Source organism: Penaeus monodon, chromosome 17, assembly GCF_015228065.2.
Source record: "Penaeus monodon isolate SGIC_2016 chromosome 17, NSTDA_Pmon_1, whole genome shotgun sequence".
In the NCBI taxonomy this organism is placed as follows: domain Eukaryota; kingdom Metazoa; phylum Arthropoda; class Malacostraca; order Decapoda; family Penaeidae; genus Penaeus; species Penaeus monodon.
Genome location: NC_051402.1, coordinates 27,022,520 through 27,038,464, shown reverse-complemented (window position 1 = coordinate 27,038,464; position 15,945 = coordinate 27,022,520). Strand labels below are relative to the sequence as shown.

At 40.3% G+C, this 15,945-nt stretch overlaps 8 non-coding genes across 8 annotated transcripts; 4 read left to right on the top strand and 4 right to left on the bottom strand.

Moving 5' to 3' along the window:
* Nucleotides 1–588: 588 nt before the first annotated feature.
* On the top strand, nucleotides 589–707 carry LOC119583950. The gene has a single exon (XR_005229749.1). It is a non-coding gene; the product is annotated as a 5S ribosomal RNA (ribosomal RNA).
* Nucleotides 708–2,952: 2,245 nt separating this feature from the next.
* LOC119583971 lies at nucleotides 2,953–3,156 on the bottom strand. Its single transcript, XR_005229769.1, has one exon. It is a non-coding gene; the product is annotated as a small nucleolar RNA U3 (small nucleolar RNA).
* Nucleotides 3,157–3,792: 636 nt separating this feature from the next.
* LOC119583980 lies at nucleotides 3,793–3,910 on the top strand. Its single transcript, XR_005229776.1, has one exon. It is a non-coding gene; the product is annotated as a U5 spliceosomal RNA (small nuclear RNA).
* A 567-nt stretch (nucleotides 3,911–4,477) lies between these two features.
* LOC119583955 lies at nucleotides 4,478–4,640 on the bottom strand. The gene has a single exon (XR_005229753.1). It is a non-coding gene; the product is annotated as a U1 spliceosomal RNA (small nuclear RNA).
* Nucleotides 4,641–7,833: 3,193 nt separating this feature from the next.
* LOC119583976 lies at nucleotides 7,834–8,042 on the bottom strand. The gene has a single exon (XR_005229774.1). It is a non-coding gene; the product is annotated as a small nucleolar RNA U3 (small nucleolar RNA).
* Nucleotides 8,043–8,738: 696 nt separating this feature from the next.
* LOC119583982 lies at nucleotides 8,739–8,858 on the top strand. Its single transcript, XR_005229777.1, has one exon. It is a non-coding gene; the product is annotated as a U5 spliceosomal RNA (small nuclear RNA).
* A 566-nt stretch (nucleotides 8,859–9,424) lies between these two features.
* Nucleotides 9,425–9,588, bottom strand: LOC119583958. The gene has a single exon (XR_005229756.1). It is a non-coding gene; the product is annotated as a U1 spliceosomal RNA (small nuclear RNA).
* Nucleotides 9,589–10,774: 1,186 nt separating this feature from the next.
* LOC119583963 lies at nucleotides 10,775–10,966 on the top strand. The gene has a single exon (XR_005229761.1). It is a non-coding gene; the product is annotated as a U2 spliceosomal RNA (small nuclear RNA).
* Nucleotides 10,967–15,945: the final 4,979 nt, after the last annotated feature.

The following is a 15,945-nucleotide window of genomic DNA, read 5'->3' as shown; positions in this document are numbered from 1 at the left end:
CTTTTTTTTACTGTGGGAAAAACCGACGAAAAGCATGACTGTGTTAATGACAGTAATTGTCATAAGTTAATAATAATAATGATGATGAGAATAATATGAAAATGCTAATAATAATCATGAAACAATACACACACAAAAAAAGATAAAACAACAATAACGGAAAAAAATGTTTTATGGAAGCACTCAAGGTTTAAGATTCAATAATAATCGGTATTTATTATGGTTAACTATATCATCTGTGTGCAAGAGATGCAGTATAATGAGTACACTTTGAAAACTATATAAAATATCACATTACTCAATTTTTTATCATTACTTGTACACCTTGTATTCTTTACAAAGTTGCACAGCTCGATAATGAGTAAAAGGCTTACCGTAAGTGCATGCAAGGGGTGACAATAGAGTTAGAATTGCCAATATTCCCGATAGTGGTCGATTGTGATTGTTTACATTATGGAAAAGATCTTCATGTTATGACTGGAATGTCATGGTCATGAAGTTTGATGCAAAACTAAAATATACGTTATATTAGAATGTATAAAAATGACGAGTAGTGAGACAAAAGTGGCTAACGTTTCTCTGTACTTTGCCAACGATCATACCACGTTGAAAGCACCGCTTCTCGTCCGATCAGCGAAGTTAAGCAACATTGGGTCTGGTCAGTACTTGGATGGGTGACCGCCTGGGAACACCAGATGCTGTTGGCATTTTATTATATATGATCAACATGTTATGCATTTCTTGACCACGTTTAACATCTCTTCTCATATTGGTATAAGAAATCCATTGAAATTATCATTTAATTTATTCGAAATACAGTAAAAGTTAACGGTGGCGAATTTTGACAGGATAAACAGAAAATGGATAGGGGTATAACTAAAGTAAAGTGATAAAGATTGTTTGGTCAATAATAATTAGTAACTGGAAGGAAAGTTGTAGGAATTTCCTGCAAAGACTAAAGGAAAACTAAATTATAGATGGGCAATGCCATAATAATACAAATTGCTATTTCTTTCCCTAACAATCATACTACCTTGAAGTTAGCGTTTCTCGCCCGATTAGCGAAATTAAGAATAGTTGTGTCTAATCAGTATTTGGATGGGTGACTGCCTGGGAAAACCAGATGCTGTTATTTTATTATACATGCTAAATATGTTGTGCATTTCTTTAGAGTTTCCTCGCCATATAAACCAGATGAACAAAATGTTAAGTGCTAAATTCCAAACAAAAACTTGCACATACCAAACTACATATCAAGATAAGTGACAGAATATGTCCACGACATTAATCTATTTTCCCTATCCGTAACTGGTTTTTGTTGTAATTATTATTACGATCATCAGATGTCCATACTCATAACGATTGTCGTCTTTTCTTGCCATGATTATTACCATTAATTTTCTCTAATTGATAACTTACCAATTACTAACATTAGTGGTGGGATTACAATTACAATAATTTCTAATATTTCATTTTCATTCAAGTTATATTCATGAATATCATCAACAGTAGTATTGACATGATCATTTATGATTTACAAAAATAATTATAGCAGCAATATATGTTATCATTATTATGGGAGTGATGATAAGCAAAGAGGTTATACTGATGGTGACAATGATTATATAAATCTATTGTGTACCTTTATTGATTTAAAATCCGTGTATGTGTTGGCTATATTCCCGAATTGTACAATATACATTTACTGGTGAACCGTTCGTTTGGAATTCTCCTTATATGTGCAGGTAGTGTGATTCTTTACACACTCGTCACAGCTAGAATGTAACGGCAATAATGTTTAACGTAAATACAAAAGATACATTCTAAATGTTTCATGAAAAAGGAGAGAAAAACATTTAATGTTCATTATTCCTCTGTCAACGATCATACCACGTTGAAAGCACCGCTTCTCGTCCGATCAGTGAAGTTAAGCAACGTTGGAATGTCGAGAATACTTCGCCACGAAAAAAGGCTAAACCACTGTAGAAACAAATGTTCTTAATTGTATCATCTTAACTACATATAAGAAGGCCTAAATAACATTTTTATGCGGTTACTAATATCGATTGGTGATCTTACCATGATTGATATCGTTCATTTTGTCGAAATATTAATTTACTAATTATTATTATTATCAACAATGGTACTGCATTTTGTTCAAATTATCATCAATAATTATGACTTACATTTACATTTAAGAAGCATTATTATTACCATTATCATGACAACAATGACTGTAAATGACAGTAATTATCATAAGCTAATACACAAAAATGATGAGAAAAATAATGAAAATGTTAGTATTAATCATAACGATACAAATACAACCAAAAAATTCTGATAATAAAAACAATAGTGGCAAAAATGTTTCATGAAAACATCTTATAATCGGCATCTCTGCTTATGGGATTAGCTGTGTCATCTAGCTCTGTGCAAGAGATGCAGGGTGGTATTGGCCCGCCTTAGGGTCAACGCCACGAGATTTACCCACCTCACTCCCTACATTGAAATAAGATTTCCCCACAATGTCACCCCTGCAACACCAACCTTACCCTTAACCATATCCTTACAGTCTGCAATCAATACAACACACAAAGCACAAAGAATAAAAAATTATTTCCAAATAAAAATAAAGAATTTACACTATCAAACATTTTATCAGATGAGAAAAAAAATCAGCAGTAAGTAATCACTTTTTTAAGGGACACAAAAACTTTATGACCTTATATACATTGAAAGAATAAATAGGATCCATGGGCTTAATAACCTTGGCCACATGCCGCTGGTTGATAGCCAAGAAATCCAACAAAGAAGAAGACAACTTAGGTCAGTTACAGGTATTCAGTTTTGGATACTGAAATCCACGAAGCAGAAACCTTTTTAAATACGATTTTTTTCTCCTTGTCAGGAGTTTTCAAAAGTTCAAGAAAACTTCTTGTGGACTGATATTCAACCACTCAGCCTGTGTGATCCTCCTCTAAACATCGGTAAACCGAGTCAGAACGGTCATCAAATCTCTCAAGCAAAACACTTGGGAGCTGCTTCCCGCTCAGAGGATTACACTAACAGTCCTCATCGTGGTTGAACATATTCCGAGAATCTCGGCGAGAAACCCGGCAATCGCACTATAGAAGTGATCCTATAAAGTATGATCATGTTTTTCACATACTACATTCATTCACACACTACATTTTACTGAGGACTCTATTCTAATACAACGGATTTCACGTGTTCATATGTTGTTTTATATATATATGACGTAATATGTGGACGTTCTTTGCCAATTTAAAAATTTTACGTAATCTACACCTATTTGATCAAATGGTATACAGCAAAATATAGAGGGGAACTAAATACAAATAACGTGGCACAGGGACTAAACTAAACTATATGAACACAAAGCATTATTCTTCATATTGCCTATTCCACTGCATCTCCAATGAAATTCAAGGTGCACATTTCTAGGTACTATAAGATAATCTAATACGAGAATAAACAGGTTCATGTATCTTCAAAACTGTCATCTCGATGATTAATGATTTTAAGGAAAAATATTCCTAATCATAAGCGATGTTTCAGTTTCAGTTGTTAAATTCAGTTATGTTCAACTACCTGGCTTATATATTTGGTTGACGTAAATATAATGACTACACATTTACTTTTATGCGTGCTAATCCTTATTAAATAAAATAACAATAGTGTTTATTTCAAGATGTCTTTCTTGCCCTTATACACATCGCTCTACGAATCCTCAGTCTACCTTTGTTGGACAATGCTGTTATTAAGTATTCCTAACTCTGGTTTCCCTTCAAAACGCATAAATCTTTCGCCTTTTACTAAAGATTTCCGTGGAGGGGAACAACTCAATGAGTCTTACTCAATTTTTTCTATAGCCCACTTCGGTGGGTTCAAATTCAATTAATACGCAATACACATACAACAATTAACCTGATACTAATCTTGTAGTAAGGTGAATATCTGGATATTTATTCCATTATTTTGAGTTAGACTATGTAAGATTTCAACATCTTTCATTCTTAGCTAAAACGTACATTTTTCCATTAAAAAAACAATAATATTTGGTGTTCGGGACTATACCACTCAACGTTACTATATTTTTACAGTTCTAATCTAAGCTTCATGCAAATTTTCATTTACTTGGTGCTGAAAGGGATTATCCTTATATACAAATAAAATGATGTGCAATAACGTTAAGATCATTTTCTGTTTTTAGAAGTATTCGATAGCTAATACCGGAATACAGATCAATATTTACGCAAAGTTTCATAATAATTTACTCAGTATAAGTAAAAATCGTCAGGCAAGTTTTCGTTTGGGCTAATTATATCATATGGACTCACTGGGATATTAAACCAAAAGCATTGAGGAGCTGCTACGTCATTCATGAATCTTGGCCTCAGTAATGTTTTAAAGGTGGGTCTCCAGTGGAATTAATTACGTATAACGAAATGCAATAAGGGGGATAGCGCGAACGCAGTCCCCCACTAACAAAAATTGCGCACTCGAGTTAACCACATTTGGGTTAATCGCAGGGGTCAGCGCCACCGGAGTGCAATGGTGAGCCTCGTCCTGGGAGAACCGCCTTCGTGATCACGGTATCTCCTGTGCCAGGTAAGTATGCATATTCAACCCACGCGCCGACCCACGCTCGCTCACACTGAGAACCCCACACGCTCTACAACACTTTATACAAATATCAACTTCGACTTTCCTTTTACCAACACTCTTTCTGGTATATGACACTCGAGTTCATTTTTCAAAACTGCATTTACGAACAAAAAGGTCAATTGCTATTCATTCAATAATTAATATCCTTCTCATGTCGTGAATTATAGTATACAAGAAGCTCTTTTCAACCTGTTCTTCTTTTAGTCTACTTTTATTGTTTTCGTGATATTTTATAGCAATCTTCGGTTTATATATGAGCATCCACACATATATTCATCTAACAAATCATAAATCCATAAATACAGATGGATACACATGTACGAAAATATTCGTAGAAATGTAATATTCACACGATTTAAATGCACTTGAGGTGTGCATTTTTCAAATCTTGGTTATATTAAGCTGGGCTAATATCAAATGGAAGTAATGGTCAGAGTTCCCAACAATATATATATATATATATATATATATATATATATATATATATATACCTTGAAAGTTACGTTTCTCGCCCCGATAGCGAAATTAAGAATAGTTGTGTCTAATCAGTATTTGGATGGGTGACTGCCTGGGAAAACCAGATGCTGTTCTTTTATTATACATGCTAAATATGTGTGCATTGTTCTTTAAGTTTCCTCGCCATATAACCAGATGAACAAAATGTTAGTGCTAGATTCCAAACAAAAACTTGCAGCATACCAACTACATCTCAAGATAAGTGACAGAATATGTCCACGACATTAATCTATTTTCCCTATCCGTAACTGGTTTGTTGTAATTTATTATTACGAATCATCAGATGTCCGTACTCATAACGATGTCGTCTTTTTTGCCATGATTATTACCATTAATTATCTATCTAATTGATACCTCCAATTACTAACATTGTGGTGATTATCAATTACAATAATTCTAATATTTCATTTTCATTCAAGTTATATTCATGCATATCATCAGACAGTAGTATTGACATGATCATTTATGATTTACATTAATCATTATAGCAGCATTATATTTATCCTTATTACTAGTGATGATAAGCAAAGAGGTTATAACTGATGTGTGACAATGATTATATAAATCTATTGTGTGACCTTTATTGATTTAAAATCCGTGATATGTGTTGGGCTATAATTCCCGAATTTGTACAATATACATTTACTGGTGAACCGTTCGTTTTGAATTCTCCTTATATGTGCAGGTAGTGTTATGCTTTACACAGCTCGTACACAGCTAGAATGTAACGGCAAATAATGATTAACGTAAATACAAAAAGATAACATGTAAATGGTTTATTTGAAAAAAGGAGGAAAAACATTTAATTTCTTATTCTCTGTCAACGATCATACACGTTGAAAAGCACCGGGCTTCTCGTCCGATCATGAGTTAAGCCACGTTGGAATGTCGAGAATACTTCGCACGAAAAAAGGCTAAACCCTTTAGAAACAAATGTTCTAATTGTATCATCTTAACTACATATAAAGAAGGCCTAATAACATTTTTAATGCGTTACTATATCGATTGGTGATCTTACCATGATTGATATATCGTTCAATTTTGTCGAAATATAATTACTAATTATTATTATTATCACAATGGGACTGCATTTTGTTCAAATTATATCAATAATTAATACTTACTTTACTTTAAGAAAGCATATTATTACCCATTTATCATGACAAACAATGATGGTAAAATGAGCAGTAATTATCATAAGCTAATAACAAAAAAGATTAGGAAAAAATAATGAAAATGTTTAGTAGTTAATATAACGATACAAATACAACGCAAAAAATTCTGATAATCAAATCAATGTGGCAAAAAAGTGGGTGGGTGTTTTTCATGAAACCACATCTTATAATCGGCATCTCTGCTTATGGGAATTACTGTCAAAATCCCTAGCTTTTTTTCTGTGCAAGAGATGCAGGGTGGTATTGGCCCGCCTTAGGGCACGCCACGAGATTTACCCACCTCCCTCCTCCATTGAAATAAGATTTCCCCCACAATGTCACCCCTGCAACACAACCATAACCTTAACCAATCCTTACAGTCTGCCATCAATACAACACACAAAGACAAAGAAGAAAAAATTTTTCCAAATAAAAAATTAAAGAATTGACACTATCAAAACATGTTTCAAATATGAAAAAATCATCAGTAAGTATCACTATTTTTAGGGAGACAAAACTTTATGACCTTTATATAGATTGAAAGAAAAATAGATCCATTGTGCTTAATAAACTTGGCCCCCCCCCCCCCCCCCCCCCCCCCCCCCACCCCCCCCCCCCCCCCCCCCCCCCCCCCCCCCCCCCCCCCCCCCCCCCCCCCCCCCCCCCCCCCCCCCCCCCCCCCCCCCCCCCCCCCCCCCCCCCCCCCCCCCCCCCCCCCCCCCCCCCCCCCCCCCCCCCCCCCCCCCCCCCCCCCCCCCCCCCCCCCCCCCCCCCCCCCCCCCCCCCCCCCCCCCCCCCCCCCCCCCCCCCCCCCCCCCCCCCCCCCCCCCCCCCCCCCCCCCCCCCCCCCCCCCCCCCCCCCCCCCCCCCCCCCCCCCCCCCCCCCCCCCCCCCCCCCCCCCCCCCCCCCCCCCCCCCCCCCCCCCCCCCCCCCCCCCCCCCCCCCCCCCCCCCCCCCCCCCCCCCCCCCCCCCCCCCCCCCCCCCCCCACCCCCCCCCCCCCCCCCCCCCCACCCCCCCCCCCCCCCCCCCCCCCCCCCCCCCCCCCCCCCCCCCCCCCCCCCCCCCCCCCCCCCCCCCCCCCCCACCCCCCCCCCCCCCACCCCCCCCCCCCCCCCCCCACCCCCCCCCCCCCCCCCCCCCCCCCCCCCCCCCCCCCCCCCCCCCCCCCCCCCCCACACCCCCCCCCCCACCCCCCCCCCCCCCCCCCCCCCCCCCCCCCCCCCCCCCCCCCACCCCCCCCCCCCCCCCCCCCCCCCCCCCCCCCACCCCCCCCCCCCCCCCCCCCCCCCCCCCACATGGGCCGCTTGGTTGATAGCCAAATGAAAATCCAACAGAAGAAGACACTTACGTCATACAGGTACTCAGTTTTGGATACATGAAATCCACGAAGCAAAAACCTTTTTAAATCGATTTTTTTCTCCTTGTCAGGAGTTTTCAAAAGTGCAAGAAACTTCTTGTGGACTGATATTCAACCACTCGCCTGTGTGATCCTCCTCTAACTCGGTAAACCGAGTCAAAAGAACGGTCCATCAAATTCCTTCTCGCAAGCAAAACCTGTGAGGCTGCTTCCCGCTCAAGGATTACACTAACAGTCCTCATCGTGGTTTGAACATATTCCGAGAATCTCGGCGAGAAACCCGGCAATCGCACTAGAGAAGTGATCCTATAAAGGTTGATCATGTTTTCACATTCCTACATTCATTCACACACTACATTTTACTGAGGACTCTATTCTAATCAACGGATTTTCACGTGTTCATATGTTGTTTTTATATATATAATTGGCGTAAATGTGGACGTTTCTTTGGCAATTTAAAAATATTTACGTAATCTCACCCTATTTGAATCAAATGGTATACAGGCAAAATATAGAAGGGAACTAAATGCAGTAACTATCATAGTTCAAACAAGACACTTTATACATATGAAATGACGGGCAACAGGGACTAAACTATAAACTATAATGAACACAAAGCATTATTCTTATATTGTTGCCTGATTCCACTGCACCTTCCAATGAAATTTCAAGGTGCCACATTTCTAGGTTATAAGATAATTCTAATCGAGAATAAACAGGTTCATGTATCTTCAAAAACGGTCATCTCGATGATTATGATTGTAAGGAAAAATATCCTAATCATAAGCGGTGTTTCAGTTTCTAGTTGTTAAATTCAGTTCATGTTCAACTACCTGGCTTATATATTGGTTGACGTCAAATATAATTGACTACACAATTTACGTTTATGCGTGGCTACTCCTTATTAATCTAAATAACAATAGTGTTTATTTCAAGAGGTCTTTCTTGCCCTTATACACATCGCTTCTACGAATCCTCATTCTAAACCTTTGTTGGACAATGCTGTTATTAAGTATTCCTAACTCTGGTTTCCCTTCAAAACGCATAAATCTTTCGCCTTTTGTACTAACGGATTTCGCGTGATGGGAACCACTCATGCGTCTTACTCAATTTTTTCTATAGCCCACTTCGTGGGTTCAAATTCAATTAATACGCAATCCACATACACATTAACCTGATACTACTCTTGTAGTAAGGTGAATATCTGGATATTTATTCCATTACTATTTGAGTTAGACTATGTAGATTTCAAACAATCTTTCATTCTTAGCTAAAACGTACATTTTTCCATTAAAAAACAATATAGTTGGTGTTCGGGACTATACGCACTCACGTTACTCTATTTTTACAGTTCTATCTAAGCTTCATTGCAAATTTTCATTTACTTTTTGGGTGGGGCTGAAGGGATTATCCTTATATACAAATAAAATGATGTGAATAACGTTAAGATCATTTTCTGTTTTTAGAAGTATTTGATAGCTAATACCGAATATAGATCAATTATTTACCAGTTTCATAATAGTTTTTTTTTTTTACTCAGTATAAGTCAGGCAAGTTTTCTTGTGTAATTATGATCATATGGACTGTCACTGGGATATTAAACAAAGCATTGAAGGAGCTGCTACGTCCTTCATGATCTGGCCTCAGTAAATGTTTTAAAGGTGGTCTCCAGTGGAATTAATTTACTATAACAAAATGGCATTAAGGGGGATAGCGCGAACGCAGTCCCCACTAACAAAATTTGGCGCACTCGAGTTAACCACATTTGTGTTAATCGCAGGGGTTCGCGCCACGAGTGCAATGGTTAGCCTCGCCCCTGGGAGAACCGCCTTCGCCTGATCACGGTAATCTCCTGTGCCAGGTAAGTATGCATTTCCAACCCACGCGCCGACCCACGCTGCGCTCACATGAGAACCCCACACGCTATACAACACTTTTATGCAAAATGAGCAACTCGACTTTTCCTTTTACAAACTCTTCTGGTATTGACACTCGAGTTCATTTTTCAAACTGCTTTACGAACAAAAAGGTCATTGCTATTCAGTCAATAATTAATATCCTTGCTCATGTCGGTGATTATGTATACAGAAGCTCTTTTTCAACCTTTTATCTTCTTTTTAGTCTACTTTTTAATTGTTTCGTGATATTTTTATAGCAATCTTCGGTTTTATAATTGAGCATCCACCTATATTCATCTACAAATCATAAATCCATAAATACAGATGGCTACACATGCACGAAAATATTTCGTAGAAATGTAATATTCACAACACATTAAATGCACTTGAGGTGTGGCATTTTTCGAATCTTGGTTATATTAAAGCTGGGCTTAATATCAAATGGAAGTAATGGTCAGAGTTCCCAACAATATATATATATATATATATATATATATATATATATATATATATATACATGTGTGTGTGTGTAAAAGAAAGAAAATGATGAGAAAAACGAAGAAAATGAATGAGTTCTTTTTTGCGTATACTTCAATAAACATTCTATGACCGTTTACTATTGTGTATAATATATATGTATGTATGTGTGTGTGTGTGTGTGTGTGTGTGTGTGCACATTCTTCTATATGAATATACAGAATATGTTCGTGTGCGTGCGTGTTAGTGTATGCGTGCACGGTTTTACGTGTACGTATGCATGGATGTTTATGCGTGAACATTAGTGCGTGGGCACTTTCCTCAATCATTATATAGTGCCTGTATACAGTTTTGTGTCGTGGTAAAAATTTGGCCGTGCTTGTGTGCTTGTGTACACGGGTGCGTATGTCTTAATAAAGAGATTTTGTGACAGTTGGTTAAGAAGCTACACGTATTTTCACATATGTACTTACTTTTGAAGTCCGATGAAGTTATCCCCGTTGAAAGCCTAGTAAACAACGTTTCCGGGGAATTTTGTCATACAGGAAACATTCTCATATGCCAATCAAGATATAAGTAACTTCCAACGCCATGACGTTTACGGCCTTCTATCTATAAAGAACCTCACTAGCAAGTCATCAGCAACATTGTCTCGGACACGCACACAACCAATATTCAGTATCGCTTCTCGGCCTTTTGGCTAAGATCAAAGTGGGTAGTATCTGTTTCTTATCAGCTTATAACTGATACGATCCCAGGTGTATCTACGAATATTAAACTGATTATTGTAAATATGGCGAAGTGCTAGGGGCTTGCTCCCCTTTGCCGCCCGGCCCGGTATTGCATGTACCTCCGGGATTTGGCCACTCCCTCCGGAGGATAACAACTAATTACATTGATTTATACGCATTTACAAAGTTGGAGACACTAGTTCCTCTCTTACAACTGGCATTCAATAGCTTCACGAGAATAAGTGACGCCTTAAACAGTTAAATCCCATCGTTGTCCGGAACAATATTGGTAAGTTATCAACACTTTCTGCAAATACACAACGAAATTAAAATGGAGTTCTAGACTGGCTACTTACTCAGTAATTCCTAGATTGATCCAATCTCTCCCGAAAATATTAACTAATAAACATATTAACTATGAACAATATTATATCATAGGTAAGGCTACGATTATATTTTCGCTACAGAACGTGTAAAAAGACCAGTCTTCCACATTCTTATGTGACACCATCAGCCCTCACAAACTTCTAAGCCCATCAGATCGTGTAATGTTAGTCCCATTTTGAATGAATGTAAATGCTCTCCATTACGAAGAACTATGGGAGCAGTAAGGGGAGTGAGGCTGCTATAAGTAATTGCTATAGATCTTCGTTTATGATTATGTATCCTACCTGGATTTACAATCTTGTAGGATTATGTACTAAAACGCAATTGATAGTAATGCTTCTACTTTATCATATTACTATATCTTACTATAGTAACCTTATGGTATTCATAACTGGATTCGTGCCCTTCATTAATTGCGATTACCCCTTAATTCCTGACTTTAGCGTTACCGGTACATGAGTATAAAGGAAATCGAGTATAAATATTCTCGGTGGCAATACTAAGAATGATGTCATCAAAAAAGTAGACAAACAATTATTTAATCTAATAGTTTTTTCATGTAATAGTCAACAAAAAGTATCTAAACTTTCGAACAAAATAATTCTTATTATGCAAACCTGGTTCCAACGACCTGAAACTGTGAAAATAACTCCGCTGAGAACAAGTATTCACACTTACTTCAATTTTACTGGCATACATACAAACAACGCATTTTCAAGTTTATAAGTAAGTATAAATGTGCATATTTGAGTTATATATTATAATTTATATATAATATATTATATATATATATATGTATTATATATATATATATATATATATTATAGTCTAGTATAGGTATGTATAAATTTGTGTGTGCATACGTTTATGTATATCTATGTGTATATATATACATAATAAACAATATTACACATGCATGTACATATATGCATATATAATACTGTTACGGCGCGGCCACCTCGTCCTCTGCCACCACACAAGGCAGCTAGGCAGACGGCGTGCTATCCACAGGGTCGTGAACACTGAACAGCTCCAAGATGGCACCGGCACCACAGCGTTCCCAGAACACCAGGAGGGGAAACGCCAAGTGCGAGCAGGGCACGAAATAACAAAATGACGTCTTTCCTTATTTTACACACGTTTTTACTCGTACCTTTTCTATAGGCACAATACAGGGGTAAACACTGCATGCCACACTGCAACGATATACAGCTTATAACAGGCAACACAAAGGGGTATACTCAGGTCACAAGGGCACACACGAGGTCTTCACAGGAGCAGCACGCCCAACCGCGTCTCGGCTTCTTCCTCTGGCTCTTCCGGCACAGCCATTCGTCCCATGTTTGCCCAGGTCCCTCATGTTAACACATGCCCAGGTCGAAGCCATTTTCGTGTTAACACCAATGTTTCGGCAACAGAGACAAAGACCCACTGGCGTACAGGACAATACCTATATACATAAACGATGATTATGTGTATAAGTATATACCTACATATATAAATAACTACATATATACATAAGAAATGCGTCATATACATCATTTATACAAATAAATAGACATATAAATACCTTTACATATATACACATATAGACATATATAAATACCTTTACATATATACACATACATACTATATACACATACATAATACTAAATATATATAATATATATTATATATATATATATTATATATATATATATATATATACATCACATGTATATATATATATATATAATTATATATATATAATATATATATAATATGTGATGGTATATATATATATATATATATAATATATATATATATATATAACTCTTATCCCTATTATTATATACATTTACTTATACATACATTACATATGTGTGTGTGTTGTGGTGTGTGTTGTGTTTTGTTGTGTGTGTTTGTGTGTTATAGAGTGTGTGTGTGTGTGTGTGTGTGGTGTGTGTGTGTGTGTGTGTGTGTGTGTGTGTGTGTTCTTATACATATATAGATAAGCATATGTGCATAACATCCATACACCCACACACCACATATGTGTATATATATATATACATAATATATATATATATATATATATCATAATATATATATATAGCTAGCATATGTTACGCCGGTCGCCTCGGTCTTTCTCTGGCCACAACACAAGGCATGCTAGGCAGACGGCGTGTTATCTACAGGGTCGTGAACACTGAACAGCTCCAAGAGGCACCCGAGCACACAGCGATCCCAGAACACCAGGAGGAAAAACGTCAGGTGGCAAGCCGGGCACGAAATAACACCTTGACAGTCATTTGTTCCTTTTATTTGCACAAGTATTTACCCGTAACTTCTCTATAGGCCCACTCACAGGGGAAACCAGCATGTCCAAACTAGCACGATACAGCTTATAACAGGGCAACACAAAGATATATCAGGTCTTTTTACAAAGCACACACGAGTGTCTTCACAGGAGCAGCACCCACTCCTGTCTCTCCTGCTTGTTCCTCCGCTCCTCCGCTCACGAGCCGCTCTGCGTCATGTTTTGCCCAGTCCCTTTCATGTTAAATATGTTTTTGCACAGAGACAAAGACCCACTGGGTATCAATATATATATATATATATTGGTACGGCCGGCCGCCTCGTCTCACTGCCACCAACACAAGGCAGGCTAGGCAGACTTCGTGCTATCCACAGGGTCGTGAACACTGAACGCTCCAAGAGGCCGAGCACCACAGCATCCCAGAACACCAAACCAGGGGAAACGCCACCTGGAGAGGCGGGCACGAAATAAACACAAAATGACAGTCTTCCTTTATTTTGACACAAGTTATTTACCCCGTACCGTTTTCTATAGGCACAATACAGGGGGGACACCAGCATGTCACACTGCATGATACAGCTTATACAGGGCAACACAAAGTATTCAGGTCCACATGGCCACACGATGTCTTCACAGTGAGCAGTCACCCAACGGCGTCTCTTGGCTTGTTTCCTCCGCTCCTCCACGCACAGCCAGTTTGCGTCCACGTTTGGCTCCCAGGTCCCTTCATGTTACACATGTGCAGGTCATCCTTTTCATGATTAATACATTTCGTACAGAGACAAAGATCCACTGCGTAGCACCTACAATTCACCCCCTATCAAGCAGAGACGACCCGTCTGCTCTGACATACCTAAACATGAACCAAACTACAGAAAATTTAGAATACATTAGTCCTCAGGAACAAACAAATTCTTTCAACAAAAGTAACTGTAATTGTAAATCAGTTCTCAAAGAAACACAATAAAAAATCTTTCATCCAGCGCGGCTTTCCTCGCTCTCGCTGGGGTCGCTCTGGAGGAGGTGTGGGAGGGCGTAATTGGTAGTGGCACCCAGAGGGGTATCTCCTGCCCCAAAACCTGGCTCATGGTCACCATTGACGTCTGGTTGCATCGCCCTCACCGTCCAAATGCTCATCCTCCCATCTCGGTCAGCATCCTGCCACGTCTCATCAGGACGCTACTGGGGCCTAAGCGTCACTTTTTCACCATGGCCCCCAGGAGTAGGCTTCCTGCCCATTGTAAACGCCACAGGCCGTCCCACGTGGACAACAGACGGTCCCGTTTTCCGCTCCTCTGCGAAATTCGATAGGTGTCATCAATTCTCGGCAGGTGTAATGAGTCCTTGATAGTCATGTCATTCAGCGCCCGGTAGGTTCCCACACAAGAAGCGTTGTGTGCCGTCCTTTTTCTTCACCAGACGACCGCTGATGACCAGGGACTGTCTACGTTCAAGTCACACCCCTGCTCCACCAGCTCATTGACAGTGCATTGCATCTCTTCTCAGCCTGGTTGGATGCAATACGTCAGGGGGGCTCTGATGAGGCAAACTACTTCTCCGGTGTTAATGCTGTCTTCACCAATCCCGTGCAGCCCAGGTCCAAGTCCCCCTGCTAAACATATCTGCATCTGAGGCCAGGGTGTGGCGCATCTGTCTCTTCTGTGCGTCCGTCAGTTAGCAGCGCTCCCGGTGCGCCAAATCTTCAAGGAAGTCAGGCACGGCGCCACACCAAACACTCCTCGCTCCCGACGACTCTTCTGGACACTCCACTTCCTCACAATTGCACAGCTTGCACCAGCTGGCACCTTCTGGGCCTATCGTAGAAGTTAGCTACCGGACACTGTAACTAAAACCCCTCCCCTGGTCAACAACGCTCCGCCCAACCGCTACGCATCAACCAGCTGCAGGTTTTGGATTGGCCTCCACGAGGTCCTCTAACTCCACGCATCACTTTGATAGTCGACACCGATTCGAGACTCTGTGCCTGGGGCAAGGTGCAGTCGCTCAGCCCGTAACTAACCTCTGGGCACAGCCACCACTGAAGCAGGGGCACATCTTCACCGTGCACGCGCTCACCCACTTCCGTCCAAGGTCGACGACACGCCTTACCTGCGTCAGGTAGTCAAGGCCCCAGCAACAGTGCTCGTCCAGATTGGCCAAATACACGCAGCCGCTGCACCGTGCTGCCCACGCCAATATGAGGCCTCCACTGGCCCCTGAGCTGCACACGAATGCCCGCGTGACAGACCACACAGTCTCTGTGGTGCGTCTGGAAGTTGCATAGTGGCCACATGATCAGCCGCACTAGAGTCTTCTCAGCCCCAGTGTCCACTGTCAGCGGCATCTATTGAGCCCTCCACCTGCTTGTATCTGGTTCGCTGCAGCTTACACCAAGGTCGTGGGCCCGGGAACCGAGGATGGCTTGGGTTTCCGG